This window comes from Ceratina calcarata, unplaced genomic scaffold (assembly GCF_001652005.2).
Source record: "Ceratina calcarata isolate Rehan_Ccalc_2016 unplaced genomic scaffold, ASM165200v1 scaffold151.2, whole genome shotgun sequence".
NCBI classification, from domain to species: domain Eukaryota; kingdom Metazoa; phylum Arthropoda; class Insecta; order Hymenoptera; family Apidae; genus Ceratina; species Ceratina calcarata.
In genome coordinates, this window is record NW_017136308.1 from 122,945 (window position 1) to 144,674 (window position 21,730).

The 21,730-nt window shown below is 42.2% G+C and overlaps 1 long non-coding RNA gene across 1 annotated transcript; it reads left to right on the plus strand.

Annotated features, from left to right (window-relative positions):
* The first annotated feature begins 5,492 nt into the window (after positions 1-5,492).
* On the plus strand, positions 5,493-21,621 carry LOC108632114 (uncharacterized). Its single transcript, XR_001916959.2, has 3 exons — positions 5,493-6,472; positions 19,978-20,374; positions 20,768-21,621. It is a non-coding gene; the product is annotated as an uncharacterized LOC108632114 (long non-coding RNA).
* The last annotated feature ends 109 nt before the right edge of the window (positions 21,622-21,730 follow it).

Consider the following 21,730-nt stretch of genomic DNA (forward strand, 5'->3'; position numbering starts at 1 on the left):
TCCACCACCGCCGCCTCCGCCACCTCCAGCAACACCTCCGCGTCGGGCGGGATAACGCCGGAGGTCACACCATCCTACCTCCTCCTCCGACCCTCCGGCGACCTCGCCGCGGGGCAGCCGAGCCGTGCCTGGGGCCCTCACGACTGATCTACCACGAACCTCCTGCCCCCGCGGCCCACCGGGGGGCTCCACCACATCACACCCGAACGCTACGCTTCTTGGACCCCTCACGACCTGACTCTTCTTCTTCCAGTACGCACCACCCCACTCCTCCTCACTCCTTCGCCTCTTTTCCTGCGTTGCTTCTTCTTTTTCTCAAGTATTTATTTCTTATTATCTATTTGCTGTACTGCTCGGACCCTCTAGGGCGACTCGAGCGGAAGTTGGATAGCTAGAGGTGACAGAGTGACGGTAGATAAGTGGAAGTAGCGAAAGAGTGGCGGCTGAAGATGACACGGTTGCCGAAACGCTTCGTATCTGTAACAGTGTTAAGGAAAGGGTTACGATCCGTTATATTAAATCTTAGAGATAGTGGGTGCATTTGGAATTTCTGTTCAATTACTACTTTCATGTAATTGAACTATTGAATTTTTTTCTAATTGCAAATAAAAACTCATTGGAGTTTTACTTTGTGTTATGCATCATGTACGTAGGCTGACGAAAGAGTAGTAATTAGAAGCTAAAATAGCTCGGTGTACGAAAATAACTATGAGTATGTGTTTAAGTCAGTTAAGCTCTCACGCGATAAGAAGCGGAACTATTCAATGAATGAACCTATAGCTTCCGCAGTCTTTGATACACGATGCAACGTTACCGCAATCACGTAAGATATAAATTCAATTTCCACGCCGTTGCTATACGCCACGGCGGATAATTCAATTTAAATTTAGTAAGGCAAGCTATTTTGACACAGTGTCACGTGTTCCTCTATTGTTCCATCGTACACTCTATTATTTCTTATACTTTAATCCAATGTTTCGCTCTAGAATATTTACATTTCTTGCACTACTTGACAAATCTTATGTTGATGACGACGAAATTTAATTTCAAATTAACGCTTAACGTATTACATGATCATCGTATTTCTCGTTTGTGTATTTCAGAGAACGATTGAAAAATCTGATACCAAGTGTTTGAAATTTCGGTATTTCTTTATGTCTGATTCTCCTTAAGAGCGTCATAATGAAATTGTGTTAGCATATTTCAAATCTGTAGAAAGCTAACATCATGAAAACCATAAGACAGCCTTTTCAAGCTACCGTATTCGAACGTTAAAAAAATTTGTGAATAACGTTAAAAGTAGAACGCGTATGCTATACAGAACTGACAGAGATGTGACACAAAGCAGCTTACAAAAGCGAAATACAGAAGACTCTTCTAAATCTAAATTTAGTTTGATGGGGTGGTTCACGAAAATTTTTTTTTAACAATAAGCCGTCGAGTATCGTCGTTTGATCCCATAATAGTCAAATACGTATGCAGCTCGTTTTTAGTATCACAAACGAAAATTTAATTCAAATGGAGATAAATTGTATCACTCAGGATTAAATCGTTTGCGTAACGATTATCACGGCGATAACAAGGTCAATCCTGAATCGTGAAATCGATGATCATTAATTAACACGTCGAGTTCGAACGGAAGACGTGGTCGTTGAGAGTGATAAACGCGGAACTTCTCTTTGCCAAGGTCAGGTCCGACCGTTTGAAAGTTATGGCTGCTTTGCACTGTTACCTTGAGAAACTAGTGCGGAAAATGTCGCGGTTCCGACCAAATGTAAAACCGGTAAATGGATTTTCTTTCGCAGTAACGCGAAGTACGGCGTGCCGCGCCGCGAAGCGAAAAGCGGTTTGACGTGTGAACTGGTGTGAAATCAAATGATAAACCGGTGCGTAAAGTTCTCCCCGACGCGACGCGACGTCGCTCTAGCTTTACGGAGACGATAAAGAGAGAGAGAAAGGGTGGCAACGAAGCTCACCCAAGGTGGGGCGAGTTGAGGTTAGGTCACGCCGCAGACCGCGAATGTAGGGTTGTGGGTCGCGCCCGGTCGAGCTCAGCTGCGCTGCGACCTAAAGGGGTTGCGGCTCGTCTCTGGTCAGACACGCCAGAGTTATCGTTCCCTTTATTCCCTCACAGAGAGATGCTCTAACGAACCGTCTCTGTAATTTCCCCGTCAATCATCTTTATCTACGCTTTTCACAGGCTACTGCGTAAAGAAATTGGTTACGCGACAGTAGAATGAGACCGTCATGAGTCAGACTGAGAGTCGAACGCAGCGATGCGTCAATCGAGCGTCTCGACTGGCATCGTCACGTTATTATAAACCAAGATTAATTGATTTCTATCGTTTTAGATTTGGAAATATAAGGAAGGGACGAGCTAAGCGTATCAAATCGCAATTCATGAAATACACAAACGCAAACAGGCTAAGAGCGTCGCGGTAATAGAAGGACCAGTCCATTCCCTAAAACTTACTCGGTTCTCTGTTCGACTCGGGGTCCTCGTACCACAACGTTTCCAGTCAAGAGACGACGACAGAACACACCACCACTGGTGATCACTTTTCGCGCGCGGTTCACGCTCCACCGTGCGCGATCAAGCTGAAACGCATCACGGTGGCTGGGCAAAAGGGTTAAAATAGAACGAATAGAGGGGTTGGCTCGCAACGAGAACGGACTTCCGCGTGGACGATCCGGCGTCGAGAATGTGTCCACGACGTCGAAACGACGGTGACGGTTCTTGGGGCCGTGCTCGCGACGACGACGGCTGCTGCTACCGCGGCTCGCGCTACATCGGCCAGTCTCGTTCAGCCTCGACGTTCGTCGGTCTGGCTCGGCTCCTTGTATCGTGACGCGCGGGGACGCGAAAATCCCGGCGGTCTAAAGTATCGATTGCATGCGCCAGCGCACGTTGCGCTGTGGCGCATCAACACGCGCCTTTCTCCACTACCGCGAGGGTTGTCCGACACGTGGTTGCGTTCGACGATCGCTCCGTCTTCCTTTCTTTTCTCTTTCATTCACACGCTATCTGGATAGGTTAGTGAAAATCGAGTAAACTGATTCTTGATAGCAGGCAAAGTTGTAAGTGATCATGCGTCGAATGGATGCTCCGGGATCGTGCAGTCTAGGTGTCGAGGGATGACCTTGCTATAACTATAATCATTGCGACAGTGGTATCTGTTCAGCAGTTCGCTGTTAAACTGTTTGATGCATCAGCATTAACAGGATTATGAATAAAAGTTCTCCAAATTATTAATAAAAAATTATTGCCAGTTTCAAGGATGAATATTCGTCTATAGAATGGAAGAATTTGCACGGTGCATGTAGAACAAGTATTCCGTTCAATCTAAATTCATCAACGTTTCTTTCGCTTCGTTTATCATCTGAATTGCAGATGCAGCCCATAGACTTTTCAAACGATGATTTATTGATGGGCTACCGTATTGCGAGCAGAGTTTCGCAACGCCCAATGAATTGTGGTAACGTTTCAACGCAGACTTATCGGAATAGCATATAACTAACGATTAAAATAAATTGCGTTATACAGGCTTTGTTCCTCTTATCGTTCAGCGCTGTTTGACTCGTTATCAAAAGAGACTCTCGTTGCACACATAATCCCTTTCGAAACGACCGTATGTTGCTAAGCTGTTTTCCACAAAGTAGACATTAAGAGCTCTTTCGTGTAATTACGCGTTATCAGCTGGCGATGTATATTATGAGTTACATTAGGGAACGAGAAACTGTTATAATTACTTATCGTTGCAATTAGTTGAAGGAATTGCATGGTCTATATGAGATATGTGCGCTCGTAAATAATGAATGTTAACACGGGACGAAATTTCCTTCGATCTTTCTTGACTCATATTCGGAGTTTGTCGCGTTCGAAGAAAAGGGGTTGAAATCACCCTCAGTGGATCGTCGAGACGACTGACATCTGACGAAGGGTTATAGAAGCGATGAAATAGAGAAAACGGTCTGCAGTTTTCTACGCGAGGGTAGAAACCACCCTCGCGACACTCTACTGTTTTCATCCTCTGAAGGTTTCCTTACCGACGTACAGTGTAATGTTCGTATGTCGACTGGTTTTCGATATAAGCTTAATCACGAAGGTTGCAGCTAATGGTTAAATTTTTAGTTCAATTGAGCACCAACTGACAATTAATGATTAATTTTCTATTCGGATTGGACTAATTAAAAACTAAAATTATTTAATTACTTTAACTGAAAGCAATTCAAATGAATGACTGAATTTTCATTCATAATTGGATAAGATTTCAATTTTTAATTTCAAGAAACTTGAATTAACGATTACATCTTAATTCTGACTGGAAAAGATCTCAATTGACGATTAAATTTAATTGGTAGTTGAAAGAAATCTCAATTAGTCATTTACCTGCACCTCTACTACGTTGTAACCGGCCATACATTTCTCAATTGAACATTATTGATTGTAAAATAAACAAAGTGTTAGGGTCTTGAAGGAATCAGAATAGAATGTACCATGCGGTGCTGCATGCTAGCGGCTGGAACGTGAACATGATTTTTAGCAGTGATCATTCTATTATTGTCAACCTAACAATTTAAAGATGACGTAAGGGTCCGTCAAACATCCTGTTCCGAAAGGACTAATACTTTTGTAAAACATCTTGCACTGATTCACTTTTGTGCAAAACTCTAAGTTTACTACATTCGTTATAAAAATCTCAACTCTAAAGAACTGCATATCAAAGGCTTCTCACCCTGAACCCAACTAGACTCACGGTGTTTACCATAAAAAAAGATTTCTCCCGAACAAACATCAGAAGTTCTCCCATCAACTTTCCCTTTCAAAGTCACCCTCCGTGGACAGGAACAGCAACCCTTCCACGCTACCTGCTTTGACGCGTTATCCGATCATCGATCAACCGCGACACGGATCAGATCACCACGCCGGAGCATCGGCGTTTGTCTGGTGGCACAAGGGACATCGCGTGGCGTAGCGGGATTTCCGGTCGGAAGCAATCGAAGCAGACGCGGAGGATCGTGCCACGCGTGTGCACACGTATGCGTGTATGTGTACCGAGCGAGCGAACCGCAGCGAGTCAGCACGACGCTAACTCGGAGTCAGATCGCGTCCATCATCCCCGCGGCTACGCCGTAAGGTGGCAACGTTGCTCTCGCGGCGAAAGCTTCGGAGTCAGGCGCAAACGGGCAATGCTACCGCTCGCGCTAACAATACCACGCTGGTAGGGGCATCGGCTATAGAGCGGCTCTAGGAGCGTGTTGAACCTCTTTGGTGGGGGCGAATCGTCTAGTGCGAGCAACGAGGAGGAGAGGTTGTTGTTGGACGGTAGGGGCAAGTCAACAGACGATGGTGGGGCCGACAGACGCCGGCGGTGCGAGAGAGAGCACCGTGGCGGAAGCAGGACCGAGTTAGAACGAGGAGAGGGAGCGAGTCGCCGCCGAAAGCGCATAGCGGCCCATAATTCGGTGCGCCGCCCCGCAATCAGGTTCGTGCTCGATGTTTCTAACCGCCTCGCTCGTCGCAGCCGGGAGAGAGAGACGGTAGTGCACGTTTTTACGTTTGCTCGTCAGCTCCGTTGACTAACTGCGGTTCGGAATATAGAACGGAGCACGGTGCTCACGGTTCGCGTGATCTGGTGTTCTGTTTTACTTTTAATTTTTCATTCGTTACATTTTCCTTCCTCGTGGATTACGAGCACGATCTTATAGTTACTCGCGCGCGTCATTGTTTATTTGGACACGGAGCTGACAAGACAAAGCTGCTCTCTCGGGGATTTGAAGTTTATCGTAATCGTGTATACAAGCGTCGTGCGGTACTGAAAGAGTTCCAACCACGGCCGTCCTCAAGGACGCGGAAGATAATCGAGTGTGAGGGAAAGCCTGAAAAACGAAACGGGTGAACGAAGGAGGAGGAACGCAGTGACTCGAATCGGAGCGCGCGTCTACCAGTCAACCAAACCGCGACCATTCAATCAGTCATTCAGTCAGTGCCGGTTCTACGCTTCGAACGTTTTCTCTCTGTCTGTTTATACACACTAAGAATTCTTCAATGGTGGCCTCTCTGGTGTGTCTCGTTGGCAAGCGTCGATGACTCTTTGTCCGTAAGTGAGAACGAGACACAGAATACACACGGCAGTTTGATCGAACGAAACGGATCCCTGGTGCTGTTAACCGTTTTGTGCTCCATCGTTTTAACAATATCAACTGATAGACGCACGAAATTATTGCTGGCTACACGGCTGATGAAGAATGTGCCGCCACGGACACGGCCAGTGAATGATGTATTCCTTACGTGATAATTTTCTTATGTACGTTCAATCCGTTGATTGTTGGTGATGATTGTGCCTGGTTCGCTAAGTATCCACGCCTCCACGTCGTCGATAGCGAGGGAGGGAGCTTCTCCGCCGATTGAAACGTCTCCATCGTTAGACCATCCCGTCTTTCTTCCCTTTGGTTTGGTGCACATAGTCACGTAAATATTAAAACAAGAAGCTAAGAAAAGGAAAATGCATGCATGCGACAATAACCGCGCATACGTCTTCCGTGCACGTGTAACCCAAGAAACAAGCGTGCTATAGTCGCGACGCGCTACACGATTCTGATTATTAACGAGTTATTACCGCGATACTAATTAAGTTTAATCGCAAGGCCGCCGTTCGTTAAAGTTAATTGCACGATCGACCACGGCCCACGTCGTTAACTACGCCGTCCCTGTTCGCTGCGTAGTCGTGCTTTTATAGAAATTACGTGGGCACCTATCGAGAGGACACGCAAAATTCTCTCCCGGTTTCGTTTCCTTCCTCAATTTGTTGATCTCATAGAACCAGATCAAAATCATAGTGATGGTTCATTGCTGATTTTAATTCGTTGCGAATTTTAAAGGGGAAGAGTGTATTTCCTGATATTATGATAGTGTTACTCCGTAAAACCTTAAAATCCATGTCATCGAATCATTCCGATTAATAACAACTTCATTTCTTGTACATTTTTTGAACATGATACCACAACGTATAATTGGAATCTTCTTAAAAAATCTAACAATCTCAGGAATAATTGCATTATAAAGATATGATCAGTATTTTTAATAACTATGAATCTTATTCACTCATACGTGAATTTGATGTTCAGAAATTATAAATAGTGCGCGTAATGTATAGAACTATTCAGAATATCAAAAATTAAATGCATGTTTCGATGTTCAAATAATAAAAGAAATGTCTGACTAATACACGTTCTTTAAACTGATACCAGGAACATTTCATTTTGCATAAAAATCTGCAGTCTATTAATAACCTGACTGGCAGAACTATGATTCTCGTTTCTCCTTTACGTAGATGGAAATTCTTCCGTGATATTCGATCGCGTACTCTCCGCGTAACCATCGCGAGAGTTGCGTGAATTGCAATTGCAGCAGTTACATGTTGCAGAGCTCACGTTTCTTGTGGTTTCGGAGCTAACACAGTAGCAATACATGCACGATAACTTAACTTCAGTTCTCACATGTACGCGATCCATCGTTCAAACATGTTTCGATGTAATCAGTCGCGCTGATGACTCCTGATTGTCTTTTTCATCCACGCGAACGATCGCGATCCTGATCGTCTCGCTCGAATGACTCCTCGGTTAATTTGTTTGTCGCCTCGCTCACCGTTTCCCACTGCCACGTAACGACGCACGATCATTACTCCAAAGGTCTTCTGCCGATTTCGTTCTGGTCGGACATTATTGGCTCTCCTAACGGTATTTTTTTCCAGTCCAAAGATTAATCGTAGAATTCGATTATTTCAATTCGATACTCGTGATCGTGCGAACGAGATTTCTTGACTAAATCTATTCTCACCGAACCTCACGTATGTTCCTCATTTAATGACTGTGTTAGAAATCCTCTGAATATTTGTTTAAAATTTCGTTTGCGATAAATGATTGACTACGTATATCCTTCAAAGACATTTTCCTAATGAACTTCTCAGAAATACCATTCATCGCGCATAATTTTTCAATGATTCATTACAAACGATGCTAACGTATTTACCGGATGATCCCACGATTTTGGGACCCACTTCGACCCCGCACTGAAGCAGCATCGATTTCTATCTCCCTTCGGTTCGGTTTTATGCTAATGCCGGCGACTCCTATGCACATGTCATGACGGATCGTAGACAGAATTTGTTAAAGTTCCGTAGGCCATTGGTTGCGACACATACAAGGCGTACACGCGCCTATGTCAGTGTATTGCGTGCGACGCGTGTGATCAATAAATCGAGCTGTGCAGTACCGCGTACACACGAGCTCACCGTTGCGTGTACACACGTGGCGTGCACACTCCCGCAGCCGAGGCCTAAAACGCAGCCTAAACGCAACTCCGTTCCTTTCCCGTACAGCTTTACAACACGTACGCATTTACCAATGGTCGCTGCTGTTGAGCCGTTTATTATATTCTACCTCGTTGTCAATGAAGATTAATGATATCAAAGCAAAATTGTAATAGAAACAGAAACTATTATAAATTATTAATCATGTGCTGGTTTTAACGCATCAGTCTTTGTTTTGAAAAAGAGTCACGAGACTTAATCTGCAGTTTATCATTTGAAAAAATATTATATAAGTGTATGATGAATTTTATAAAAGTTTCTCATTGACACATGATGCTTTGAATACGGTAATTGTTCGTAGCAGATGAAATTTTGTTAGGAGAGATCTAGTCCTACCCTGGTTTACTTTCTCCTTGGCCTATCATCTTATAACAGGCTTCCCGTCGCGTTTTTGATAAATTCGATACGAAACTTCCTGAACGCGCGGGATGTTGGACACGTAACAAATGTACGTATCTTCATTATCTCCACAAGTAATATGTATGCACTATACATCCATGCGTGCAGACTTTAATGAAATTTTCTTCTCACTTTGATTTTTTCTTTGACACGAAACAGTTCTACATTAAAAAAACTGAAAATCGGTGATTTTTTTCTTATGATACAAAAAAATTTACAACGTGAATTTAATACCACGTGTCTTTTAAAAATGAAAATCCCCCGAGCCTGTGTCTTTCCACATGGCAGCCGATGGTTATTTGATCGATACTAGCCCTCGTCTCTACGCTTTTCACCGGTGGGCATTGCGACCCTTTTATTAATGACTGACTCACACGCATCTCGATAAGCCCCGATAGTCATGAGCCGAGCATTTGGGAACGTTCCACGCACACGAAGGTCGTATCTCCTCGAACGATTTATTAAGTGTTCTCTCATCATTGCGTGACTCCCTTTCGTTGCTGGATCAAGTTAACTCATTCGATTGACAAAAGAAAATGATTTGTTCTTAAAATGAAGTGCTGGCTCCTTGTTTCCTTTATGTGCACATATCGTGACTCTTCTAATGTTTTTCAGCAGCGACGTTATCATACCTGATAATCTGAAATTGGAAAATTATGTTTGTTTTGAAAAAAATGGTGCAAGATCTCTCCTGAAATGTTGATAACTCCATATACAGTTTGATCTATAGCGATGTGGTAAAAATTCCTTTCTTAGTATTTTTAAACCAAAAATCCTCCAATTTCTGTATTTTATTACAATGTATAGTATTAAAACAAGTTTGTATAATACACGAACTATAGTACTTTTGTGTGCTACATATTATGTTCTCCGACAGTTGGTATTAATTAATTGCAATAAGAGAAAAGATTTGTAATAGGAAACGGTGGAAAGATTCGCATTTACGCTATGCGACGCTGAGGTATAAAGCAAAAACAGTGCAAATTAACCGAATTATGGAAGCGTCACGTTTGCTAATGATTTATGCGCGACAATGTGCCGGTAATTGGCAGCATGCACGCAGCGAGTGATGCGCGGCCTGTCCACCGATTAATTAATGAATTGACGGGCACGAGATTGCGGCCGCGAAATGATGTACATACATACATTCGTCACTGGGAGATGGTCAATTGTCGGTGCCGGAGCGCAAACCCACTCGCTTTGTCGTTCGTTTATTCGCGTTCAAAAAGCGTTCTTACGTACTACGCGACGTTTAAATATTTACACGGTTTGGTCGCGCGAGAATTTATGCGAAAGAGTTATGTGCTATTAAAACTTGAAATTGGAAATGAATTTACGAATCGGATATATCCGAGCGACACGTTTTTACTCGACTGCTGTCGACACTAAAAAAAAGTTCTAGGTAAAGGGTAATAAATAATGGAAGCTATGGTACATTCGAATAATTCGTACGCAATATAAAGATAATTACTGAAAAATGGAAACCAGTAATGGTTGGGTATAAAATTTTACAAGCGACCGAACCTTCCGTTGATACCGCTGCCCTTTCCTCTACGGTTTGTCTATTACCATTGTTACAGGGTCTAAAATTCTTTTTTTCTTTGGTCATCCTATTTCTAACTTAGAGAGATGAATTTTCGAGGTATACTCATAAAACCGGCAAGTTTCAAAAATAACCTTTGTAATTCCGAAATAGTAATTCGTTGTAAGATGTTGAAAACGCAGGTCCCTTCTCGACTAGTGGTTTTCGGTTCTGAATTGTTTTAGAGCGGTCGGACGGCGAACCGCAGTGAGATAACAGAAATTAAGGGTTCCCGGAAACCGTGGCTACGTACCTGCGTCAGAAAACGCATACATATACATGCGACACACAATGAAACCTCGTTTCTAGCCACGTAACGTAGTACTTACCTGCTGAGAGGCCATAGGGGCCCGGAGGGAACGTAGCAGCTGGCCCGATAATTGCGCCGGCGATATTATTAATGGTCCCAAAGATTTGCTCCGGCCCAAGACCCAGGTAGACCAGCGAGTAACCGTGTTGTACTTGCAAGATCCCTGCCCGCTTTAATCCTCGAACTACGTGAAAAAGTACGGGATGTAACCCAGCACAATGATACTTGCTCCGCTCGGAACGGCAACACTTATGTACAATTCTATTCTTCTGTACATCTTTGTGTGAGCAAAACCTACGACGACGATAAAAGAAAAATATACTCAGAATAGCATTTCAAAGAACTTCGAACTTTAATAGAATTGTTGATACGTGAAAAATCTATATAGATGGGGGAAATGTTTAAAGTGAGAAATAAATTGTAGAATAATTTTCGAGACATTGGTTAAAATAAATTTTACAGTGTCAGCTTTGGGGACTGTGTAAAATCGAAAGGCCTACAGAATTCGAACGAAAGTCCGGGAACGAAACGTTTCTCGACCTTTTTTCTAAGAAGGGTCAGGATGTTAGAGGTGCGGGAGGGTATTTATTTTCGAGCACAAACGGTAAGCCTGCCCTCGGAAGCTGCACACTTTCATTACGGTCTCGTGAAAAACTTCACGTTCTCGGTGCATTCCAGTGGTAACTCGAGCACCGTTGTGCATACATTCCTCCTCTGTGGTTCTCCTCTCCGGCTGTTTTCTCATCTTCCACTCGTGGCGTAGTCTGGGTTCTATCCATATTTCGAAGAGTTTCAGTGAAAAGGGCTTTGGTAATACGAGCCAACCGTCATGGGTTTTCCTGGCCGCGTACACACGTGCGTTCGTAAAAGTACATAGACATTATGTACATACGCACCGGCGTGGCACAGCCCCCGGTTCGAAATTCTGTTTTCACTTTCGTTTAGCTTGCAAAAACTTTCACTGATCGATACCTGCACCGGACGGTATAGCGTAGGAAACGACATCGGATAAAATCAAATCAAGGACGTTCAGCAGCATTTCATTCATTGTGCGTCCCGTTTCCTCGTCTTTCGACGATATTCCTCTTTAATATTCTAGTAGTGACGTCAGATCCCTCGAGCTGCGAAGAAAATCGTGCATTCCCGAATACATTACAATTTATTTAGATAGTATGCCTCTCGACTGCAAACTTTTCAGCTACTAGTTCGAGTTAGTATTTCTCCAGAACGAGATAGTCTATACCCCAAAGTCTTAATTTTTAATTGCATAATGATATTTTATCTTCCCTAATTCACGTAAATATTTTGTGCCATTCTATTATTATAAATTATATCTATAAATGCTTGATAATATTCAGATTCTTACTTGGATTTATTCAACGATGAAGTTATTCGTGTCAGTTGAAAAACAGTTTATGCTTGTCATCAGGAAAGTATGTACATTCTCTTATCGGAGAACGTTGTCGTCTAATACTATGTAGATAAGGAACTGGCAACTATCTATTTTCTTATCGTCATGCATACACGATCTCTTACATTTTTTTGCAATCAGCCCTTCAGCCAATAGAACAAAATCGATTTCGCATTACGCCTAACTAATAGTTTTACCCATGCGATTTCTAATCTATCGATATCATCTGTTCTATTAAATAGCGGATTACGAATTCTACAATTCCATACGTGCACTGTGTGCTCAACCTAGTTCAATAATCGTGAACGCTCGAAAATTCTGTTCCCCGTTTGAATCGGAGCCAAGAAATCATACGACCGGCAAAACCTCCGCAACGCGAATCTCTGACAGCACTCTGATTCTGTTTTTACAATTCCTTTAAAGAACGCGAATCGTTCGTTTATTTTCTTGCTCCGAAACTCTTGCTTCTATGACTTTCTTGTTGGTCCTTGAACGAGTAACATAACGGGTCCCGGAGATCGATTCCCGTCGCGCTATCGATGGAGATATCGACGCGCGTCGTTGATGGACCCGAACACGGCCAACTATAACAAACGTACGGTAGTCGCGAGTGAGTAGGTTACTTCCCGAGGGCGGAGGAGGAAGAAGGCAGGGTATCCTTTCAGAAAAGGCGAGATGCTAGGCTGGATCGCGTGCCACACCTCGAATTCGCAGCATTCCTCCAACGTGTAGCCAATCTCTCTCCGGCTGGCTCGCCTCGGGGATCTACGCGCGTCAACGTTTCTCTCATGAGATCGATCCATCGCATCGCGAGGCACGCGCGTGCATTTCCGGCTCTGGCAGAAGTATCGTGAGCGCGTTATCTCCTCGACCGGTCGTTAGCTCGCGTACATATTTTCCGCGCAGTGAAAAAAATCGTTACTCGCGCGGTCACTCGCTGCATAATCGCGAACGATTACGTTTTACGAGCAGATTACGTGGTTGAAACTGACGAGCAGCTGCAAATAGCTAATAGCTACCGAGTGAACCGGTTACCTGTTTTAATTATAATTAAGTTTCTGGTTAAATTATTTTGTTTCTTTCTCAGTTCGCTGATAAACGTACTTGCTTACAATTAGTAGGCGCCTGAAATCTTTGTGAATGGATTTTAGAGGTGCAAGAGATTATCGGGCGTCGGGCATTGCTCAATCGACGAAATTAGTCAGTCACGTTACCTTGGAAATCGTAATAAGTGCGATAAATTACCAACGGCAAACAAAAAAATGTCGCGTCAATCGTTGAAGGTAAATAAATTTCGTGGCCGAATGATACATACAAGTGCGTACCCGTGTACGTACGTTACATACAAGCGTCGTAAACGCGCTTCGTAATCGATCTCGGTTTTATTTGCTGGTACCGTTAATCGTCTGATAAGATGACAAAAGAGTAGGGGAAAACTAATTATTCTCGTCGCGACGGATTTCGTTGATAGCTGCGACGTTCGCTGAATGCCTTTGTGTTCGGTTTATTGTTATAATAAAATTGGATTCGTTCGTTGATTATGTTTATGCTCTGGACTTAAATGTTCAGACTGCGTTTGGTATTTTTCACGAATGAATATACAAAAAACAGCTGATAGTCGAGGCTTTCGCTAAATGTTAATAAAAGATACTGAACGGGGCCGCTTTTACATTGCCCCAAAACGTGAGATATCGAATGTAATATGTATATATAATCATCAAATTATTTTTGCACCAAAACATCGGATTATAGAAAATCAATGATTTCGTAAAACGTTTCGTGTACGCTTATATTTCCAGCAATATTAACCAGGGATTTTGTATAAAGTCCCTCGTGTTTACCATCGCAAGGAATAAACGATAGAAGGTATTAACGATTATACAGATAAAGCATTATCATCGGTTTTGCGAGTTGTTATTCGAACAACAAATACACTCATTCCCAATCGTCATTCGTCATTTGGTCTATTCATTCAACGAAAGATGTTATCTCTTAGACTTGTCTCACGATAGAAGAAAATGCCTAAGCGTGCTTAAGAAGAAATGAATCGTACTATTAAATTGTACCAAAAGTGTATGTATCGCTTGTTACAAATGAAAAATCGTCGTAGATGCGCTCGATGTGACGCGTAATCGATCTTAATTCCGATCTCTCGTATCTGTCCGCCGCCCGTTTCCCCGCGTCACGCCGCACCGCGTGCGCGGATTCCGCGGTTTCACGATAAAAACGCAATATTCTGCAGTCGACTGCAAGATAACGCGTTCCATATTGCAGCGAGCCGACGAGATAACAGCACTCGCGTTATTTACGTACGTGCACCGGAGCATTGTGCCGCCTCGCCAGCTTTTTCTATTCCAATCCAGCCAATGCAGCCCCCTATCCGCCACTTCCTTTCCTTTTTTTGGTGCGCGCATTCTGCACAAAATCGATGCCACGTATCAGTTTCCCAAACTTCGTTGTTCTACAAAAATAGAATTTTACTTAATCCTTCAATGAAAACCTATACAACTGTTGGCTTGCATGGTACAAGTTTTATTTGTCCTATAAATATCAAATTTAATACTTAAAATTTACGATTAGTAAATATGCTCGGTATCTCAAAGAATAAATAACAGAACAATTGTAAATGTCAAGGAATAAATAACAGAATGTGGTAGAGGCATCGTCAATTTTTAGGTTCTAAACGTATGGAACTTTTAATATAGAATGTCATTAACGTATCGATTGGTAAATGTTTCCTAATTGGGCGGGACGAGATTCACGATCGCGATGAGAACGCGTTCGGTTATCAAAGGGTCGTCAACCTGACGTAGAGAGTGATCAAGGAAACACATACCTACCTGTAAACACGGTAGACGCAGACTCACAATCAGTCGCGAGCTTGTGAGTCAATAGGAGTCTGCTGATAAGCAGATACAGCCGCGATTTCGCATTTATAGCGCAAATCTGGAAAAGTACATACTAAACAAGAAGCTAGAAAAGCGAAATAGTAACTTTTTTACTTAATCGTGTTTACTGATGCGAGTTGCTTAACAAGTTTGTTTTATGGGTTGAATAAATATACATCTCTAAAAAATGTGTGCAGACATTATTTGTCAGTTGCTTATTCGTAAAATTTACAACTGTCTGTTCATTTTAGAGCTCATCAACACGATTTTAGATTTTTTTTAACTTTAAATCTTAATTGGAAGGAATTTCAATTAACGATTAAATTCTCATTCATAATTGGAGGAAATTCTAATTAACAATTAAAAGTTAATTATTTACTGGTGTTCAGTTATATTACAGATTTGCAACCTTGCTCATCGGCTTCTATTTTTATTTACAGTTTTTATTTCATCCAAAAGTTGAATTTAGATCTGAAACTGTAATACATCTTGCAGTGTCCTATCCAATATCAAACGTCATCTTTTCTGCTGGACTGAAATTTGATTATCAATAGACGTAACATAATTTCGCTTTCGGTAGTAAATCTGTCCTGCTTCCAACGAGCAGGCGAAAGCAGCTTTGCAGACGCGCGTGTCATGTAGAACGATTGTGCGTACACGTAGAAAGTACAAGGTAGAAGAAAGTGTCATTGTAGTTGGTTAAAATGGCTCCAAGTTTCAATGTACATTGTGCGTTTAAACCGTTTATTTAACAGTACACGCTCGTGTTCGTCATCACGGAGTCAGCCACGTTGGTGAAAGTCATTTGGTTGCCGGTGGGCTGATTATTATGCTACCCGGGCAATCGTCATTCAATTATTACACCCGGTGTGGCCCTCGTCTTCGCGCAGCGCAATTACGTCCGCGGATGCGTAAAACGCGTATACCCGCTTACTGCGTCGCTCGAAATTCAATGCATATGCAAATTATATACACCGGACTGCGACACCTTCCGAATTCGATTCGCGTCCGAGTGTATTGTTAAGTTTTTAATGTTTACCGGACTTTGGAAATGTTCCTCAGTTTAGACTTTAGTCTCGTGTATATCCATTAAGAAAAATGGAAAATGTTATATAAAGATAGCGAGCGATAATGTTAATGGTATTTTGAAATTTTTAAAAGGAATAATATTTCCGTATAGAGAGATGAATAAAAAATATTATCCTCAAGAAGTAAATGAAATTGTTAGAAAAATGATATGCCTTTTGCGGTTTAAACACGATTGAGGAACGAAAATAATTTCTTACAAATGAGTCGTTCAGTGCACACATCGATTAACTTCACTTTTTGAAAAATCTTAAATTTATGTGTCAAAGCATTTGGTATAGTCATAACTTGTGCTTTGACACATAAATTTAAGATTTTACAAAAAGTGGAGTTAATCGATGTGTGCACTGAACGGCTCAAATATAACACAAGAATTGTTGATTCATGTTCGCGTCACGTTTAATTATAGGAGATGTTACTGAACAATTCTTAATTTCAATTTGCATGAAACCGGACGGACAACAACGTGTCTTGTTATTTTTATTTGCGATCGATACCAGTATTGATAACGATGAATCATTTTTTAAAAAATAATGGACGATGTCTGGTGGTGAATGAAAAGATTCGCGGAAGCTCGACGAGGAAGGCGGCTCTCGGAGCGTGGCAACGAGAAACGCAATAAAGTATTAAAAAGTATGTAAGTACGCAGTATGTATGTAGGTAGGTAGATAGGTACTGCGTGGCCAGAGAGTAATGCGATAGGCGTTGTTGACTCGTGATTATAAACGCGTTGCGCCGCACTGCAATGAGCTTTACGATCGCCCCGTGGAATATAAAATAATCCGCAGTTTCGAGGAAGTTGCGCGGAGGAGGAGACGTCCTTGATTCGTTTCGGCGAAATTTTTTTCCCCCGCAAATGAAATATTTAAACGTTGTATCTTTTGATTTATCGCTCGAGCGTATCACGATTTGTCCGTGCAAACACTTCAGACAGAAACGAAGAAAAAGAGAACGAAGGATGCGTTCGTTGGTGCACAACAATTCTGCATTAGCGGTTTAGCTTGCTGAAGGACAGAACGTTCGCCAGCGAGAATCAGATATTATTTTTAATTCGGCGGCTGAAGGAAACTGAAAATCTTTATATCATTTTTAATCCGGAATCTTAATTGGACGGCGTTTTAACTTTTATAGGATTTAACTTTTATAGCACTCTAATCGAATTCACATTTGCAAATGGAATCGGCTTTTTATCTCTTCGATATACCATTGCGTGTACGTGTAGCCATAGTGGAACCGGTCGTAACCTGTATGCATATGATTCATTTCTTCTAATTAAAACGAGCAACGAACGTGCTCCAACTCCGGTAACTACGGAGCTCGTATCGTTCGTAAAAAGATGGAAGTATTCGAGCCGCGGGCACAAAGCGAACGATCCGCTAATGATGTGGAGTTTTCAGTCTTTCGGCTCACTCGTCGATCTCGTATCACTCCTTTCATAAATCAGTATCGGACCAGACATACGCAGATCGGCTGGTTTTGTTGGTCGATAGGTCTGCTTTTATAAGCACTGGCTGAATTACAAAATTCTTTCGAATAAGTAATACGCATTCGAATTGAAAACCATTCCATATTCGTTGATTGCACGTCAATCCTAGCGGAGCATAGTAACACATCACGTCTAATTCTAGATTTCATCTGTCTTCTGTTTTATTATTGCGGTGTAGTGTTGCCTTCTTCAATTTTACGATGTGGGTAAAAATTATGTGTAAAGAATTCTTGCTAAGGTAGGTTGAAGTCGGCTGACTCGCCAAAACGTATTCTGGTCACTTTGTCCGCAGGAAAGCGTGCGTTTCAATATCGTAACGAAGATAACGCGTAACTTACTGTGTACTGGCTTAGTCCACGCCTCGTCGTAACCCATGCTTTCTAGGTATGTGGTTGCGAAACTCTCAGTTGGTCATTATGTCAGTTTCATAATGCACGATCGCTCGGAGGCGTAGTTATCTATAGTTTTTGATTCCACTCGCGTCGCGTCGCATATTCCATCTGAAATCTGCCCCAAGAAACGGAATTCCAATCAGAGGCTATTTAACGAGTAAAAATCGCCAGAGCAACGGCTCTGCGTCGAGTGTTCCTAATCGTTTAGAAAGTGTTTTAACGGAGTCGTATATTTTATTCGATTTCCTGAAACGATTGCGAGTCGCGCGCACATTTTGTACGCATAACTATCCTGATAAGTCATTCACGTGTTTCTACGACTCGCTTCTTGGCAGGCTTAACCCCTAGCTGGCAATGTGATGTATCAAACGCCCCAGTCTAGTGCAGCTCCAATTTAAGCCACCCTTCATGTACATATGTGTAATAAATAATAACAAGTATATATATTTAGAAGAGATAAGTAGCACTCTTTTGGCTGAAATTCGTTCTTTCAACTCTGTAATTAATTTTCAATTCTCAATATGAGATGAAAGAAACAAAAATTTTTTTTAATAAAAATTAAGTTCTCCAATTTTTTTCGTACTCAGTATTACATTTTACCGAGACACTCTATATGAAATCTGTTAGAACAACATTCGAAGACTACCTTGGAATTATTTCAAGTGAACGAAATCAATAGTCTCCTCGCAATAAGCGTTTTAGTGATTGGGGTCTGAAACGGCCCAGTGTGCCAGCTATGTAATTCTGGCGAAGTGTGCCAGCTAAGGATTAAGTATTAAGTTTAAAAGCAAGACGCGAAATATCAGGCCGCTTACAATGCGCGTTTATTCAAGGTAAAACGTAACCAAGAATCATTCTGCACTCCGGATGATGAAATCTAGCCCTTTTTCGTAATTAAAGACGGAAAAGTAATTACGAAGTTCGTTGACTTCGTATTTTTGTCAAAACAACCCACGCCTGTATCTCCGCTTTCTAATTGATATTTTGTAAAATCCGTTATGAAATAAATTCGAGGAATTGTACCACGACATCGACATGAGCCATGTTATCAGTCTACCGCCTGGCGATTATTTATTTCCTGTTGCTTTATTGCGTATTACATTTTTTATTTTATTTCTCGTCAATTCCGTTGTTCAAAATTTTTCACCATTTACGATTCTAGATACCAATTTAGATAATGTCCCCAGACAAATCTAGCGAATATGTAGTTTGTTATATTTCTGATTGTGCATATTATTTGGTAGCGGAAAATCGCGATGCTATCTATCAGCTAGGGACTGTTCGTAATGCAGTGTACAAAAGAATTGACACGTTTAGTATGCATGTAGAACGCGTGTGTCGCGGTAAGCCGTCGTTGAAAGGAACCGGATACGATGCTCTCGAATTCTTATCTGCGCCCATTCATTCGGTCGTACAGAAGCACTTCTTTATTTATCATATTGATCGGGAACGTGGCACAAACGACTGCGTATGTATGTACACATGCTTTGTACAACCAGCAGCCGAGAGATAAAAATGTATGTTTTAATAGAATAGGATTAATGCTAGATCTTAATCTACCAAGAATTATTTTCACCGATAGCGCGGCTCCGTTGCGAGGAAGTAATCGTGCAACAATTTCTCAAAACCAATCACGAAGTTAATTCGGTACGTGTAATAGGAAAACCACGGTTAGTCACAAGTTACTCGTATCGGATGCAATTACCCGTTCCTTATCAAACCGCCAGTCGGTTTCTCTTGAAGGAAATCGAAAGGAAACTTTGAAATTAATCCGACGTCAATTTTTTACAATTTCTTAGCTAGATTAATTGACGATAATGAACCTGTAATTTCTTCGTCGTACATATACCAACTATCTTAGAATTAGTGCTGACTGATTGAATATTAATAATCCGCTGATATCGGGACACTGCGTTGCTCAACTGGTCGCGAGGATTAAATAAACGAGTAAAATCTATTTGCTCGATTAATTTTTTCCCTCGTTTTTGGTGGACGCGTTCGAAATTTCACGCGCAACCATGCGTTAACCGGGATCGTTTGATGCTTTTCAGAAGAGGAGAGACAAAGGGGGCTAAGTAGAAAAGAGAAGGAAAGGGCGGAGAGAAAGGAGCGACTTGAAAGAGAGATTGTACCGTGGAATAGGTCGAAAGGGGCATGATAAGCAAGGACACAGTTGTGCCACGAAAATCAGGTGACCTGGTAGACAAGAGTCAAGCGTTCGGTAAGCGAAGAACGGGGAGACATCGTTATATTCGACGTCGCGTTCCTCGGCAACGGATGTCGGAATGACGCGTCGATCAAGCCGCGGCTGGCCAGAGGGTGCAAGGACTTTGTTAAATCGGAGAAAGTGATACACGGTCGTGTTTGTGTTGGCGGCGGCAAACAAGAGGTGAAGGAGGAAGTGGAGGAGAGAAGGAATTGGCGATCATCAAATTCATTATTAGTAAGGTAAGAGATTTTTGTTCACGCACAAGCGTCAATTTTTGTAATATACAAATTAAAAAGTTCGAATTATTCTTTGCTATTGTATCAATTATTTATGTAGTAAATTATAGAAGTAAATTAAATTAGAAAACTAAAATATTGGACAATACTAAATTATAAATTTAGAGAATGACAATATTTACTCTGATTATTACATACGTATTCGTGTATGAAGTCTTGTGTAAAGGATATAAAGCTATAGCTTTTAATGAAAATCTGGCTTTAATCATAAATTACAAAGGCAACGTTCGAAATTCGTAAAAAGAGAGATTTACTGGCAAGCTAGATTGAATTTAACCATATAACATGAACGAATCATTCGGTATTTATCGATTGGTATTCAAAAATGTCTGATAGGCCACGTCACGTGCCGTCCAGCCAGCGCTCACAATAGACGGAGCATTGTTTTCATAAGCGATCGCGGGCTCATTGTCTCGTCACTCTCCAGCAGCAGCGGCGGATAACGTCCTCCCGCCGCTATCACGATGTCGTTATTATGAGACCCATTGCGCCGGTAGACTGACAACCTCTTTACACCTGACGGAAGACCATCGACGGCTTTATCTCCTTCATCAATCTCGGAATTGAAAAAAAAAATAGACGTGAACAAGAAGTTTCAGTAGACCAATCGGAGATAAAACGGAACAACCAAAGAATTTTATTCGAGGACGTGCAGCAAAGGAGGTCAAGGCTAATTGACCGAGATACAGTGATCTCGTTTGACCTGAAAAAGGAGAAGACCGGAGTACCCTGTATCTTGGAATTTCCTCGCGTTGACGTAATTCCGCGAGGACAGGTGACGAGACGTCTGTGTGGCTGTGCGTGGAGGAAGAGGCAGAGGGTCGAGTCGATAAGGGATAGAGAGGGGTGCGTGGTGAAACGCGACGAGAGGGTGAAGTGAAGGTGTTCTTGTGGGGTGCCAGAGTGAGCACGATAGCACCTCTGGTGCCCTCGGCCGTGGGTCCCGAGGGGACGGACGCCATGGCGGCCTCTTCGTCCTCGTCGAGCGGCGAGCAGCAATACTCACTCAGGTGGAACGACTTCCACTCGAGCATCCTCAGCTCATTTCGTCATCTGAGGGACGAAGAAGATTTCGTGGATGTGACCCTGGCATGCGACAGTAGCAGCTTCACCGCACACAAGGTCGTTCTCTCTGCGTGTAGCCCTTACTTCCGTAGGCTCCTCAAGGTCAGTGAATTTTTATTCATTCTCATACTTCCTTATAAAATTCTATTAGTCGTTTCGCCAAATTACGAATTGAATGTAATATGTGATCTACGATATCGAAGTTGTCAGGATTTTGGTTACCTAGACTGTTTC